General features: G+C 46.6%; 1 protein-coding gene across 2 annotated transcripts in view; it reads left to right on the forward strand.

Annotated features, from left to right (window-relative positions):
* The window catches only part of P2RY11 (purinergic receptor P2Y11), a 112,973-nt gene that overhangs the window by 75,949 nt on the left and 22,043 nt on the right, over window positions 1–14,981 (forward strand). The window contains exon 1 of one of the 2 annotated variants that reach the window (XM_085600770.1): window positions 5,346–5,568. The exons of the other annotated variant lie outside the window; for it this stretch is intronic. The gene's annotated coding sequence lies outside the window, so the exon portion shown is untranslated. Of the gene's footprint in view, window positions 1–5,345; window positions 5,569–14,981 lie in introns of those variants that run through there. 2 annotated transcript variants of the gene reach the window in all.

A 14,981-nucleotide genomic window follows, 5' to 3' on the forward strand; every position in this document is an offset into this window, starting at 1 on the left:
AACATTGTACATACGCTTGGGGGTATAATAAACAGCTTCGACCAATCCCTGTTGCAATGCCCCCTACAACCCCAACCTCATATGCAACATCTCTCGTGTCAGTAAGATGAGTAGGCATAAGCTGTATCTAAAGCTAAGTGAGTCTGAACTTTATCAGAAGTAGTGTAAGTGTAGGCATTATCAAGAGCTGAGCACGTTTGGAAGCATATACTGGTGAGTGAGTCTGGGCTTTATTAATACCTTAGCGAGTGAGCTCTGGGCTTCAAGAACTTAGTGAGTGTCGTGAGGTCTATACCAGTTTTTAGTGAGTGTGGAGCTCATTAAGAAGTCAGAGAGAGTGCACTTTTAAAGAGCTAAGTCTGCAAAACCTGAGTGAGTTGGTCAAGAATACTTTATTTGACAACTTAATGCCATAAAAGTGATCATATCATACAACAACAATAGTGAGTGAGTCAGTGATTACTAAGAGTTGAGTAAGTGTGGGCTTTTCAAGAGCTGAATTAGTGTGGGTTTATTGGCAGTAGTCACAAGGACATATGACAGTTACAGAATCACTTGCCCTGGTATAACATAGGCTCTGATGCCATCGGGGTCAGAGGTATCATTTGAGTTGATCACTTTGTATTCTGGGTCTTACGAAGGCTGTCTCTCCTGATGACGCTGATCACACTTGGATATCCATCATTACACCTGAGGTTAGCAAGCGCGTGCAATGTCCTTATGACTTGGATGCAGCCCCACCAGTAGGATGCTGCCAAAGACAACTCAGGTACAAATACATAGTCACAAAACAAGCACACATTAAGATCAATTGTGAGTCAAGCACAAACGAATAGGTCACCGAAAAGAAGGTGCACACTTCTATCACACAACAATCAGGCACCGGGTCGCATAACAGGCAGCCACATACCAGGCTCACATAAGAGGCAGGCACACATTAGGTTCACATGAGAGTCATTCACGAACATACAGGGTCACAGAGCAGGCAGCAATGCGTTAGTGTGTTTAGAATTAAGGAGCAGGCACTCACACACCAGGTTCATACGAGAGTCAAGAACAAATACATAGGGCCACAGAGCAGGTCATTACACTACAAGGGCAGCAGTGGTGTAACGCAAAATGATGCCCCCCCCTCCTTCCCCCCTCAGCACTAGTTGAGGAGGTCTCCCATAGCACAAAGATATTCAAGGATCTTGGGGTGAATGTAACTCCCAAAAGGGTAGGGGTCTGCTTCACCGGAGGGGCTGCAGGGGTCTGCATTACACCCCTGATGGTCTAACAAGGGTCAGGTACATACCGAATGCCAAACTTTAAGGGTGAACCTTAGAAGACATTTGCTACGGCCTTTGTAGAATCTCCCTTTCTGTGTTTGCATTTCTTACCCTGTATATTATCTTATGCTGCTTTGATCATGAGTTTGCTGCTTCCATTAAGTGCAGCCTAATGCGCTTGATATATTCCTTTGTATGCCTCCAGGCCAGTGCTTAATGAGTAAACAAACACATGCCAGGGCCCTCATCAGGAGGCCGCTTCAACTTGCACAAAACATTGCCGCTGCCAATGACAGTACCAGCACAACAACTATGTGACTATTGCGACTATTCCAGGCCCCCAAAGCTTTAAGAACGGCGTGGGCGGCAGGTAATATTCGTTTTTAATATATATTGAATTCATAAACAACTGCTGTTGTGCTCATTTCTAAATTAGACAAACAGTGCCACTATGTGCACACCTTCACAAGTACCGGTGCTGACAATTAAGTGCCGGTGCTGAGCACCGAAAACCACTGGCTCAAATAAAGCACTGCTCCAGGCATTAACTTAAACTTCCAGCCCTTGAGCTTATTAGCTGTCCTTGATGAAGCTGTAGTCTTGTGGTAGCCTACAAGCAGATAGACTGTTTGCCTACCCTAGTGCATACCAAAATACCTATTACAGCACTATCTCACATGCAAATAATGCTGTTTGTTTCTACAGTTTTGCATCTTCTGATTACGTGCGATCTCAAAATTCCTCCTCTGTATTTCCAAAACCTACATGAAAAACTCCCCTCTCCATTTCTTGCTAGGAACCCTCAACTGTCTTTCCATCCTCTGAATGCCTCCTCCTTCTAAGCACAGCCTACATTAAGGGAGAAGCCTGTTTTCCTTAATCTTTATTACTGTAATTTTGCTGATTGCATCGTTCCTTCCACGATGTCAAAAATTACAACCTCTCCTTCATTAAAATTCACACTTGTAATTTCACAATCCCAAATCTCCTCTAGCACATCTATCAATCCCACCAATCACTCAGCTTACATAAACTCCCTTAACTTACAAATGTAGGAAAGTGACCCTTTTTCACATGGTCATCCTCACTTTTTGCCTGGTATCTGACATAATTTTGACAAAAGTGCACTAGTTTCCAGCTATCTAGGTCCCCAGTGCCAGATCTATTTGCCCAAAACTGTGGAATTGTTCTCCAAATTGGCAATCACTTTAGCGCCCCTTGTAAGTCCCTAGTAAATGGTACCCCTGGCACCTAGGGCAAGGAGGCTAATGAGGGTCTCAAAGGGATGCAGCATGTATTGTGCCACCCTAAAAGACCCCTCAGCACCAACAGGCAAACTGCCAGTGCAGGCTGCATGCCATAGAACAGAGAAAAGTGAAGACACAACTTGGCACATCTCCTGTGTGCCATGCCTGCAGACACTGCATACAGCATGGGTACGACACCCCTTACAGCCCTAAGGCAGGGTGCACTATTATTACATGTGTAGAAATATCTGCCCAAGCAGATATGCCCCTGTGATGTCTAAGTCGATTCTTAGATATTGCAAGTGGACAATGAAGCCCACCTTGAGTGCATGTGCTAAACACAGGTGTTTTTGAGTTCTCCAGCTACACGATGGCTTTACTGAAACTGCTGGTGGCACTTTGGACCTAGGCAACCTATGACCCTAAGTCCCGGAGGAGAACCCCCAGAAACTGATTGCAAATAACTGTATGCAACATATGGCTTTTCTCCCTTAGGGAAACATTGCTGCATAAAGACCCATGATATTGAACTCTTTTGCTTACCTGTAAAAAGTCATAACTGCAAAAGTACTTACTTGACGAAGTTCTTGGTATCAAAATTCATATAAAAATACGTCTTTGTTTTCTAATTTGGTCTCTGATTTATGAGTGTGTGTCACATTTATTGCTTCTATGAGTACAACAAATGCTTAGCAATGCCCTCTGGTATGCCTAACTGCACGCCCACACTACCACAAAAGAAAGCATATGGGTTATTATTTGTGCTTCTGTAAACCAATTGGGGTTTGACTGAACTCTTCACAGATTGTACTTCATTTTGGTTCTCTATATAAAGAACCAGTTTCCTACAATGATCACATCTAATTCCTGTTAATTGGATTAACCAACAACCTTTTATTCTGGAGCAGCGTGCTGGCCGGCTTAAAGTGTATCAATTCCTCTTTACGGGTAGTAAGCGCTTTATCAATGCCATTACAATACAATATGTAACTCTACTGACGCAATAAAATCTTAAAACTCAGCCGTAGTTAATGCAGGTGGTATACAAAACAGTGATGGATGAAATGCTTGAATTAATCTCAGCCACTGGTAATCACTCGGGCCGCATCCCAATCCATTGTTATTTTGCACCCCATGCCACCTCAGTTTGGACGCAGCTATATGCGAATCAATCTTGACCCTGCTCCTATAGAAAAATGTCCAGCCCGAACTGCCAGGCCAGGTCCTTCCTGAACCAGAACACAAGCAACCCAGAACCAGTTTCGTCCTAGTTATGGGCTCATCAGCCAGGTACAGCTTGGCTCCAGTGGCACAGTGTGCACAGGACCCATGTCTGGGCATACCCGCCCCACTTAGGGTGACACAATAAGTATACAACACAGTGATGGATGAAATGCTTGAATTAATCGCAGCCTCTGGTAATCACTGCATCCCAACCAATCGTTATTTTGCACACCATGCCACCTCTGTTTGGGCTTTGGTATATGCAAATCAGTCTTGACCCTGCTCCTATAGGAACAGTCAATCCCAAACTGCCAAACCAGCTCCTTCCTGAACGGGAACCCAAGCAACCCAAGACTGGTTTAGCCTTAGTTATGAGCTCATCAGTGGGTCTAGGATGCCTGTTTCCGGTCCAGAGAGGACCGGGCCTGGTGGTTCAGGCTGAGCTGTTTCCATGGGGAGCAGGGTCAAGACAGATATGCATATGCTGGGTCCAATCTGGAATGGTGTGGTGAGCAAAATTAAATGATGGATTTAAGTCCAGATCTCTGCCTAGGGGTGAGTGTTTGACATTGTTTAGCATTCCGTCCATCGATTGTTCTTTTTGCAGTAATTAGTGCAGGTTGCATGATAATTCCATTATACCGCTTGACACTTTTGCTTTCTTATCAGTGCACCAGCCCACAACAATAAATAACCCATCACTAAATGAGCAAGCACAGAACAGGTGAAGAGATCTCTTGCTGGCCAATTGACGACTTTAATTGAATCCACCACTGCAGGGCCTGACAAGCTACATACTACGGCTACTTCTTGACATCTCACAAAGACAATCAGATATGGACTAATATTAACAAAGTCTATCCCAGCACATGTACCCGCCATTTCTATCTCCAATCCATGCCTTCTCGGGATCATAAACTATCTTAGAACAGACAACCAGTGCAATAACCAGCTAAGTGGACAATGATCATAAAAATATCCATAAATGAAACTGCAGAGCTGCCCAAAGCTGCCGTCTTACTGAAAACCATAAACTGCGTGCCTGCCTCTCACACTTACTTCTTCATCCATTACTTTGCTAAGTGCTGTATTCCCTAACACGATAACCGCAGATCGGTAGTCTCCACACAGAGCAGGGAAACACTTCCTACATATGATCAAAACAACCTGCAAACCACACATGTAGGGAAGCGCTTCAGTGTCCCAACATAGGGGTAGTAAGCCCCGTGGCGTAAGGGCCAGAGCTGCCGACTTTGGAACTTGGGTAACCAGGTTTGCGGCGTCGACATTCTATGATTCTGGGCAAATTAGTTATTCTCACTGTGCCGACAAACAACGTGACTGTGTCCTTGTGTAATGTTAACTGGTGCTCGTGTAAAGCGCTCCAATAGCTACGGGTCGAATTCGCGCAATATAAAACTGCAACAACACAAAATTGCATTACAATACAGACAAGTTGAATGAGCTGGCAGCCACACACTGTTAGCTGTCACTGGGGGAATGCCAAATTATGTCTCAGTAATTTAAAGAGCAAAAAACATAAGGAGTGGTTTGAAGGGGAGGGAGGGCTGAGATCAAAAACCGAAGCTCCGCCTTCACCACCAGCAGCACACCGGAGGTTGGTGGTGCCTGCGACCAACGCGCGTGGCGGTTATTCCTAAAGAGAGAGCAGGGGGCTCGGCAAAGGGGGGAAGGGCGCGCGCGCTGAGCACGTGAGAGAACCCAGACACAGACTGCAGCAGGACCTGCGACCGGGCGCCCCCAAACTGCTCCCCACATTCAATACCTCGACCCCTTATCCTGGATACAACTTGCGTGCGTTTCTGGTGAGTTGAAATGTTCGTTCAAAGAAAGTTCATGTGGGTTTTTGTCTTCGCAGCTGGCTCCACAATGTGCAACTTGCACCTCACAACCGTACTCAGCAAGCGTAGTGGGTTCATGCGCAGCAGAAACCTGGGATAAGGGACAGACTTCGCAAGTGGCCGCCCTCGAAAGTTTACACAGTGAGGAACCTGTTCGCAGCTGCCATAGAAAATCACACACCGCTCCGGTCACTGGAGAGAGCCGCGGTGGGCTGGGGGCTAACACCTGGGTGTCGTTGTACCAGTGCCACATTGTACTGAGCCCAGCCGTCTCCAGGAGGACTGCAGGAGCAATAAAGTGTTTAAGTGTGTGTCATAAGGCTGTGTGTGTTCCCCCAGGGTTGTGTAAGCAGGGTGGACGGCCGACGACCGATCTATCCGTCCACCCCTAAAAGCAGCTCTCTGTTCTGCAGCCTGTGCCCCACTTGGGCTTTCCAACCCTGTTCCCGAGCTCAACTCAGTTTCCATTAATTCTTCCGATGAGCTCGAGAGAAACTTGTTATTTACAGTTCTACGAATCCCTCACCTTGGCGGCAGCAGCAGCTACAGGAAACAACGACCCTTATTATTCCAGTGGTCCCCTGACAAGGTGGTGGGTAAAGTAAATAAATCATGGGCGACTTTCGCTTTTTGTTTTCCTTACCGAGGGTAAAATCCAAGGTGGGTTTCACAAGTGTTGTCATATGTGTTCGTGGCTGGCGGAATGCCAAAGCTTGGGCATGGGAGAGGAAGTCGCACCACTTCCCTCAGGAAAGGCAGTTTATCTTTTTGAGGGGCAGCCATGGCTGCGATGTATCATTTCCTTGCCACACAGACTGATTAGGAAGATTAGAAGGCACAGTGTGTGAGGGTGGCTGGACTGTACCAGTGGTTGTGGTGAACCCCTTTTTGTTAACAAGGGAAGTTTGATCTCACCGAGCTCTGTGTGAGGGAAGCTTGCTCTACTGCTTCCCTTGTTGTACCTGGCTGTGTGAGGGAAGTGTGTGCTGCTGCCCAGGCTGCAGATGTATGGAAACACACATTGCTGATGTCCATGCCGCACGATAGGTGTGTGTGTGTGTGTTGTTTCTTTAAGCACTGTATTTTGTATTGTAATTGCGTTGATAAAGCGCCTATTACCTCTGGGGCAAGGCATTAAGGCACTGTACACCAGGCAGCACACTGCTGCGGAACCCGTGGTTAGTCCAGTGTTATTGGATATTGTTGGGATTAATCTTTTTTATGTTCAGCCAAAACCATTCCAAGATTTCACAGCTTCTTTGTGGTAGACTCACATCTGCTCAGCACCAGGATACCCTCCCGGGTGATCGTGCGCTCTACTGATCTGCATAACATAACACAAAATAATATAGGGTTGAATGATAGGAGTTAGTTGTGTATAGCTTGTACTGATCATGCCCATGTAGCCAGTGGCGGCTGGTGAAGATTGAAAGAGGTAGTGCGTATAAGTCACTGGCAGCTCAATGTGGTGAGCGAGCACAGCAAGCAAGCTCAACCCTATGAAGGAGGGTTCCGGGGGGGGTCCTCCCTCGAGAATATTTTGATAAAAGAGTGCATTTTCAAGCACATTTCAAAAAGCAAGAATGTTATTAAACCATTCTATATATTCGCACCTTTCATCTTCTCCCTTATTATCTTTCATTCTTTCTGTCATCACTCCTACTCCAGCGCGCGCGCTGTACAGGAGCATCCCACAAACAGGCATGCGTGCTTAGGAGACAAGGGGTACACACGTTGTTCCCTTGAAGTATATGCATGGGACCGACCTGGCAGGTTGTCGTGGTAATGTGGCAGTAAATGTGCCGGAATCCTCGCCGAGCATGATTAGATGTAAAGTATTGGTTGCTTGTCACAGTAACTTTCAATGTATGTGCTGCTTTCGGCTGAAAATATTACAACATGTGCTGCTTTCGGCTAGAAATATTGCAACGAGTGCTGACAGTTCTAAAATAAACAACTAAGCATAACACACACAAAGCAACATAACACCACAAATCAAATATAACGTGGTGCAAAAAAAAATACACACTCGGAACAGAACGGAACACAAAAATTCGGTAGTACAATTAGACAAAATCACATTGCAGCACAAAAAGACAGCTGCACAAGAAAAAACAGAACACATCACCGCAAAACAAAATGCCACATAGTAAATGTGCACAAACGTTATTGTCACATTATAAATTCCTGAAGCCTGTTTCCTTTAGTACTTTGGTAAAACTGAGTGTTTAAACCAAGCACTACCTTGATAGCATCAGACAAAAATGTTTTGTGATCGGTCCCAGATCTTAATAGTGACTTTCTTAAGTTAACTTATTTTTTTAACATATTTTTAGATCCACACCCCTTGAAGAAGGCACTGAGCACTCCCTTTGAAAGCACACATGGCCAGCCGCCACACCCCATGTCCGTTTACGTATATGTGATCAAAGTATGACTTTCCAAAGCATTTTACATAAAACAATACTTTGCTCAGGGGGGCAGGCAGTATGTAAAGAGAGACCACTCTCCCGCCCAGTACCGAGGTGAGCAAAGACAGGGGGAGACCCTATAAAACACTCTCCCGCCCGGTACCGAGAGACGGTGTGAGCTTAGACAGGGAAGACACCCGGGGAAACACTCTCCTGCCCGGTACCGAGAGACAGAGGGAGATCGGAGGACTGACTCTTAGACTGTACAAGACCGAAGAAGGGTATAAATGAGGGAGACCTCTGACTCGGGGAAAATAAACTTACTCACCAATAGAATTGTTTAAAACAAGGTAGTACAGCTTCGGGGAACTTATACATCACTCGTACTGCACCAGCCGCGGGTGGGTGTTCCTTTTTTCATTACTGCCAGATCTCGAGGCTCGCAATATGTGCAGGGGGGGTCGCAGGGGGGGTCGCGGGGGGAGGGTGGGGTTAAAAATACAGTTAATAAAAAAAACGGGGACACTTGCCTGACCGCCGGGTCCGCGCCGCATCTGCTATGTGTTCCTGTGCCGGGGTCCGCCGCCGCTTTGGCGCCTTCGCGTCATCCAGTCAGGGGAAGAGGCGGGATCTTAGAACTAGAAGAATGCTCTCTGAGCTGAGCTACGTGACTACGTCAGATCAGGGCGAGCCGGAAATCCGACCGAAGTCCTGGAAAACCAGCTGCTTCAGGTAGCGCCTGCTTGCCCTCACCACTGCCTCACAGACACACTCTGCACATGCGTGACTTGGGCGATATTGAAGTCGAACGAACGTCCACCACACGTCATGCGCAGGGTGTGTGTGTGTTTGTACAACAAGGCTGGGCTGCACTGCAGTGCTAAGTACACTGTTTCAAGGTGTCTGACTGTCTTAGTGTCTTGTCTTCCTCCGCTCCGACCCCGATCCTCGTCGTCCGGAGGCTGGTGGGGCAACGCCCCATTCGCCCCTATGCACCATCCGCCCCTGCATGTAGCACATGTATAGATTCGTACACTGCTGCTTCTACAGTACTTCTTCTCTACATGAAGGAAGCTTTCCATGTTGATGCCTGTGATGTACTGAATATACACTTGAGTGCCGTCTGCATTGGTGCTGGCCCTGCTCTTACCTGATGTGTGTGAGTGAAGCTTGCAGTGATGCTGCCTGTGTCTTACCTGATTTTTGTGAGGTTAGTTTGCAATAACGCTTCCTGCACTGTACCTGTCGCTGTGTGAGAACATCTTTCCCTGCAGCAGTCTGACCTCTTATGTGTTTGAGAAGCTTGCACTGCTGCTCATTCTGTTATAACCGTTTCCTTTTTTTTAAGCATACATTGCAGCTACAATTGATGCATATATTTTATGTTTGATGTGACTGATGCTTGCTCTGCTGCTGCCTGTGGGAAGTTTGTGCTGCTTCTGTATTACACATTGTGTGTGGTGCGCTTGCTCTACTTCTGTCGGCGAAGTGATTGTTCTCTATATGAGTGAAGCGCGCACTCTTGATCTACCTGGCAACATTTTGAATTCTCTTCAAGCTGAGGTTTGTCACTGCTTCAGGGGAAGTGCGTGGGTGTAGCACCGGAAAGATGAGGAGGCCGCTGGTAGTTCACTAGTGAGTTTATTGCGATAAATGAGGCCACGACCCGAGGACGGGACCTGCCAGCTCCAGAGATGCACTCAAACGTCCAAGGGCTGAAAGTTGCTGTAAGACTCCAGAACTCCCAGCCTCCAGAACATGCAACACAAAATAAGTAAAAAGAGGTAAACAAAATATACTAAAAAACAAAAGCCACATAACACAATATGATTCACAACTCTTATGTCACCTATGGCAGGATTTCAGACTCCATTTCCAGGAATTCTGAGGCCTTTTCACCATGAGGATGGAGCCAGAGTAAGTCAAGACCCTAGAGAGTGATGCTTGATTTAAATGGAAGGTAGAGAATCGGGTAGGCACTACTAAGGTGACGCCAAGATTGTGCTGACATTTTTAGAGGTATGTTATGGTTCTGGGTAGCAAAAGCTGTATAAATATCAGAATGGAGTACATCTTTTCTTTCTGTTAACACCCTTCCTTGCTCCCATGGCATGAACTGACCCTCTTGAGTGTCATAACTCATCCAACGATGGTTGCTGTGTCGCCAAGATGGTAAACAAGTTGCTGAAAAATATTCCCGTTTTGCTGGCACACCAGCTGGTGGCTCAAGGGGCAGCCGTCTACCAGTGGGTTCTAGGCACATACTTCAAGTCAGTGTTTGTAAATGGCTCGGATTAGATCGTCGTAATCTCAATGTTTTTCAAATTCTGAAGAGATTGGCGCCTTTCAGGTTACACTTGAACAACCCAAGAGATGCCTACAACAACTGCCCTCCTTCAACTCGCTCGGGCTAGTGTTTCTCTTAAGGAGCCAAGTTTGCCCGTGGAAGGAGGTCTGTGGCTTCGCTGGAAAAAAAGGCCAGCACAGTTCTAGCACCTTTGCCAGACCTACAGCGACAACCAGCAAACTTACATCGATAAACAACAAAACGTGAACCATTGCCCCTCACATGCCCTAAATAATAGGTACTCTGCCATGGAATACTCGACACTAGGTTACAAACGTGCCAAAGCGCTGCAAAGCCATATTAATGGCAGACTGCGTGCTATTTAAATGCTTTTCACAACACTGGTGCCAACGTTGATGTTATTTCCTGGAGAAGTAACAAAGACCGTTTAGAACATGCCATGCAGCTGTTTGTGCTAGGTGCCAGTGACATCCCTGTCTGTACCTTGAACCCTTTGCTGTGATTTTGCAGGGATGTCTGCTGAGGTTACAACTTTCTGGAACTGCACAGCCTGTGTGGAATCGTGAGTTCGAGAAATCTCTAGAACCTTCCACGAGTCTGAGGCAAGACAATCCTCCCTTTGTGAGGCGCCATGTTTGTTTTTCTCTCTGTGGTGGCACAGGCATGCTGCCCGTAAACGGGTATTAATAGGAGCCAGATGATGGTAACCAGGCCGAGTCTGGAGTTCTGCGATGCGCGACCAGGCTGCAGGGCGGAATCAGTACCGTGTAAACCGGAAACCTTCTTCGGCTCAGTGGTCCTGAGAAAGGGTGCTGTACACAAAGTAAGTTAACCGTCAATTTTTTGTAGTTAATCGGATGGACCTTATTTTTCCTGTCAGAGGATGTGAAAACAAGTTGCTCTTAACCACATCGACATTTATACAGGTACTTCTTGTTTCAAGGTCCGTGTGTACCCGACAAAATATAGCCTGACTGCAAGAGAGAGCAGTCAGAGGCGGTACTTAAGGTTAAACATATTAAAATATTTCCACGCTACAAAAGCACAGACCATCTGTTTCACGGGGAGGTAGCCTTCTGATGCCGAGGACCTCTTTTCTGTTAAGATGTAGCAACTTGAGCAGAAGCTTAAGATTCGCTTTCTTGTCATCAGTTATAGCTTTCCTTTGTCCATGGCATATTCCTCTAGTAGTGTGTTTAGAGGGCAGACTGGTAGTCTGTCTTCTCCTCCCCACGGAGGCCCTCAGACCAGGGAAGGCTTCCATGTCAACGTCATTAAAATAGACATGGGACAGGCCACTCAGTGCTAATTAAGTGACCACGCTGACACTATGTGGCCAATTTACCTGGGACCAGAGCTTGTGAGATGACCTTGGTTCCCATTGGACCGAAAGTGATGCTCTGCCCTAGGGATTGGATGCTAAGCCTGGGAGTTATCTTCAGGATGGGAGGGTCCGAAGAGTCCTGATGCCAGTCTCATGGCACACTCAAGGCATTGTTCTAGAGGAAATGTCTGCTCCTTCGGTAAGTATGGAGGCCGACCATGTGATGATGCCCAGAGGCTTGAAAGGGTCAAGGGGATGAAGGGGCCTCCCTGGAATGGGCTCTTGGCCAATGCACACCATTTTACCTTTGGGAGCCAGGGTCCTCCTAACTTTAGAAGTAGCTGTGTTGTTTAAGTATACTACCATGTACAAGTAGCGGCAACCTGATGCTTTTCTTCAGCAATACTGTAAGAACTTTCCTTCAACTGTACTAGAGAGGACATAGAAGTGATTCCACCGACCCAGCCCATGGAAGGACATGGCCATTGGCCCCTGGAGGGAAGCTAGATGCAATTCTATATCTTAAAACTGTTTATTTGAAGCAAATAAACTGCAGTAAGACCAACTGCTTTCTGCTGCTTTTGGAATGGCCTTCCACCAAGTCCCGGAATCTAGTTAGCAGTCTACCAGAGACCTGGAATTGCTAGCCGGCCCTTGCCACCATCTTTGGCCCCTTGACGAACACGCTTTGCTTTGGAGCTCAAATAACTTGTCATCTGATGCCTTTCAAAACTGCCTACACACACCTTCCGCCTCTCAGGACACCATGTCCACTAGAAGGGCGTGAAATATTTCACCAAAAAGCAAAATAGCCATTATAAGCAATATGAAGGTTGCATGCAGAAAATAATTAAATATAAAAAACCACCAAAGTGTGCGCTGCAAGCAGACTATTTTCTATGTTTGTGCCCTTATCCCATTTTGTGCTAGTGTGTGTTCCAGCTGGCTATGCTTCTCTGGATGGCAAAATGCAGTCTAGGTAGCCTAAGTCTACCCACAGCAGCCAATCTGCATGATCCTGATATATGAACCTATTCTGACTTGTTGCAAAGGTGAGAAAACGGAGCTAAGTTTTTTTTTCTCACTTACGTGATGTGCAGCTCTTTCAACCAGTCTAAATGGGCCCAGGTATCACCTATCCTAATTGGCTGCTGACAGCCAATTAGATAAGGCCTGGGGCAGATTGGCCTGCCCGTTGTCTAGTTACCTTGCAGTGGTTTAAGGACAGCTTGACACTACGTCTTGTTAGCATTTTTTTTCAGTATGGTTAGTTAGTGCAAGTGGATGTCCCAAATTAGTTAGATTTATTACACCTAACGCAGACAGGGGAAAAATTACACATAACCTTAATCACCACAATGAGCCCTAATGGCAACTTAGTGAGAATGGCTTCTTCTCTCGGGTAGAGGAGAGGAGCTGGGCCCATACACAGACGTACAGTTATCCCTGAAAGTTTTTAAGCTGACCTCTTTTGGTGAAACTTTTGAACTTTCTTCCAGCTGTAGCATGAATGAAAAGAAGAGATCGGGGGATGAGACTTCAATTATGGGGCAATTTATTGGTGACGTTCTCTGTTATGGATTAGTACCTCAACTAGGACAGAAAAAAGGGGTCTATAAGGGAAATGTTCCTCTTAACAAACAAACAATAGACAAACAAAGCCCCATCTCTTATTTATTTTTAGTTTATTTTGGGTAGTCCACATACTGTGTGTGGCTCTAGATCCAAAACAGACCTTTACAGAAAATATTTATTATGATAACAGCAGGCGCATGTAAAACGCAAGCTGTGTACCTGGGATGCAGAGTGGGTTGGTAGATGTGGCTGTATTAAACAGCACACTTCTAATGAGACATAATTGGGGCTATTCAGAAAACTTTTATTAGTACTGGAAGGAGTACTTTATGGTTACTCTTACATGCCTTTCTGAATCGGCTCGAGACTTCCAAACTCCCTAGTCGTAAAAGTGGAAAGAGTGCGAAGTCCTTTCTGTTTGTACTAATTGTGTATGAATATTCCTACTTTATTTCCATTTTCGAAGTTTGGGGCTAATGCATAAATACATGGGGAAACCCACTCTTGAGGCGGAAGCCGGGAGCGCTAGGTGTGTTGTGTTTTAAAATTGAAAGCCACTGATTACTCTTGTGTTTTATAACTTCACCCCACTCAAGCCTACTCTTGGGACAGAAGCCCCCACTTTGCTAACCCGCACAGCCGATTTAAACGCTGTTACGGACTTTAGTGAAAACAAACTTTAGCTGCTGCCATCTCCGGCGTGCACCCTGGCCACGCCCCCCCCCCCATAGCGTCCTCCCCTCTACGACAAAAATGTGCATCCACCGGAAGCGCAGCGGACGAGCGCAGCGGGAGCGCCGTTTGCGCGCCTAAGGCAAGCCCGTCTGCGCCCAGCCGGGGACAGGGGCTGCCCCCCCTGACCCTTCTCACAGGACGCAATATAACTCTGCCACCCTTTTCACATTGAAACCCCCCACGAAGGACAGCTGCCTCCACCGATATCATCCCCTCAATCTTCCCACCTATTGCCTGCACTGTAATGCTAACTTAAAAACGGCTCAAACTAAGCAGCCACAGCAAAACTTCACCCTATTGCTTCTAAATTGCAGGTCTATGTCAAAACACAAAGTAGAAATCTCACTTCTTCTAGACGAACTATCCCCTGATGTCCTCTTTCTAACCGAGACCTGGTTAACCCTAGACTGCGACCCAGATGTAATTCAAGCCTTGCCATCGGGCTACCAAATTGAACGCCGGGACCGCCCATGCGGGAAAGGAGGAGGCCTCGCCATCATCCATAAGTCTATCAATGCCACTGCACCTCTGACCCAATCCCGGACTGCGAAAGCTTGTCCTTCTGCCTCAAGCTCACTCCTAACGACAGCTTAACAGGGGCTCTTATATACCGCCCGCCAGGCCCACTGAACCACTTTCCCTCCTCTTTACCCTTGTTCGCTGCAGATACGGCCATGTCCTCCTCGAATTTCACGCTGTTGGGTGACTTCAATATTCATTTTGATGTTAGCACCGACTGCACCGCCAACGAGCTGGTCTCTAGTCTAGCCGCGATCCAATTACAACAACTAATAAAGTCACCTACTCACGACAAAGGTCACTTGCTTGACCCAGTCTTTACCAACTGCCCCACTCTAACAGTCGGCTCCATCACTCCCCTACCCTGGACGGATCATCATCTAATCCCCCTTAACTAGTCTACATGGAAAGCCACGCCGCCCCCCCTTCCCACTACACGGAAGATGAGAAATTGGTCGAAACTTCCGCCAGAGTCGTGGTTTGGCCTTCTCTCTAATTCCAAACC

The sequence above is a fragment of the Triturus cristatus genome, chromosome 4_2, assembly GCF_964204655.1.
Source record: "Triturus cristatus chromosome 4_2, aTriCri1.1, whole genome shotgun sequence".
Lineage (NCBI taxonomy): Eukaryota > Metazoa > Chordata > Amphibia > Caudata > Salamandridae > Triturus > Triturus cristatus.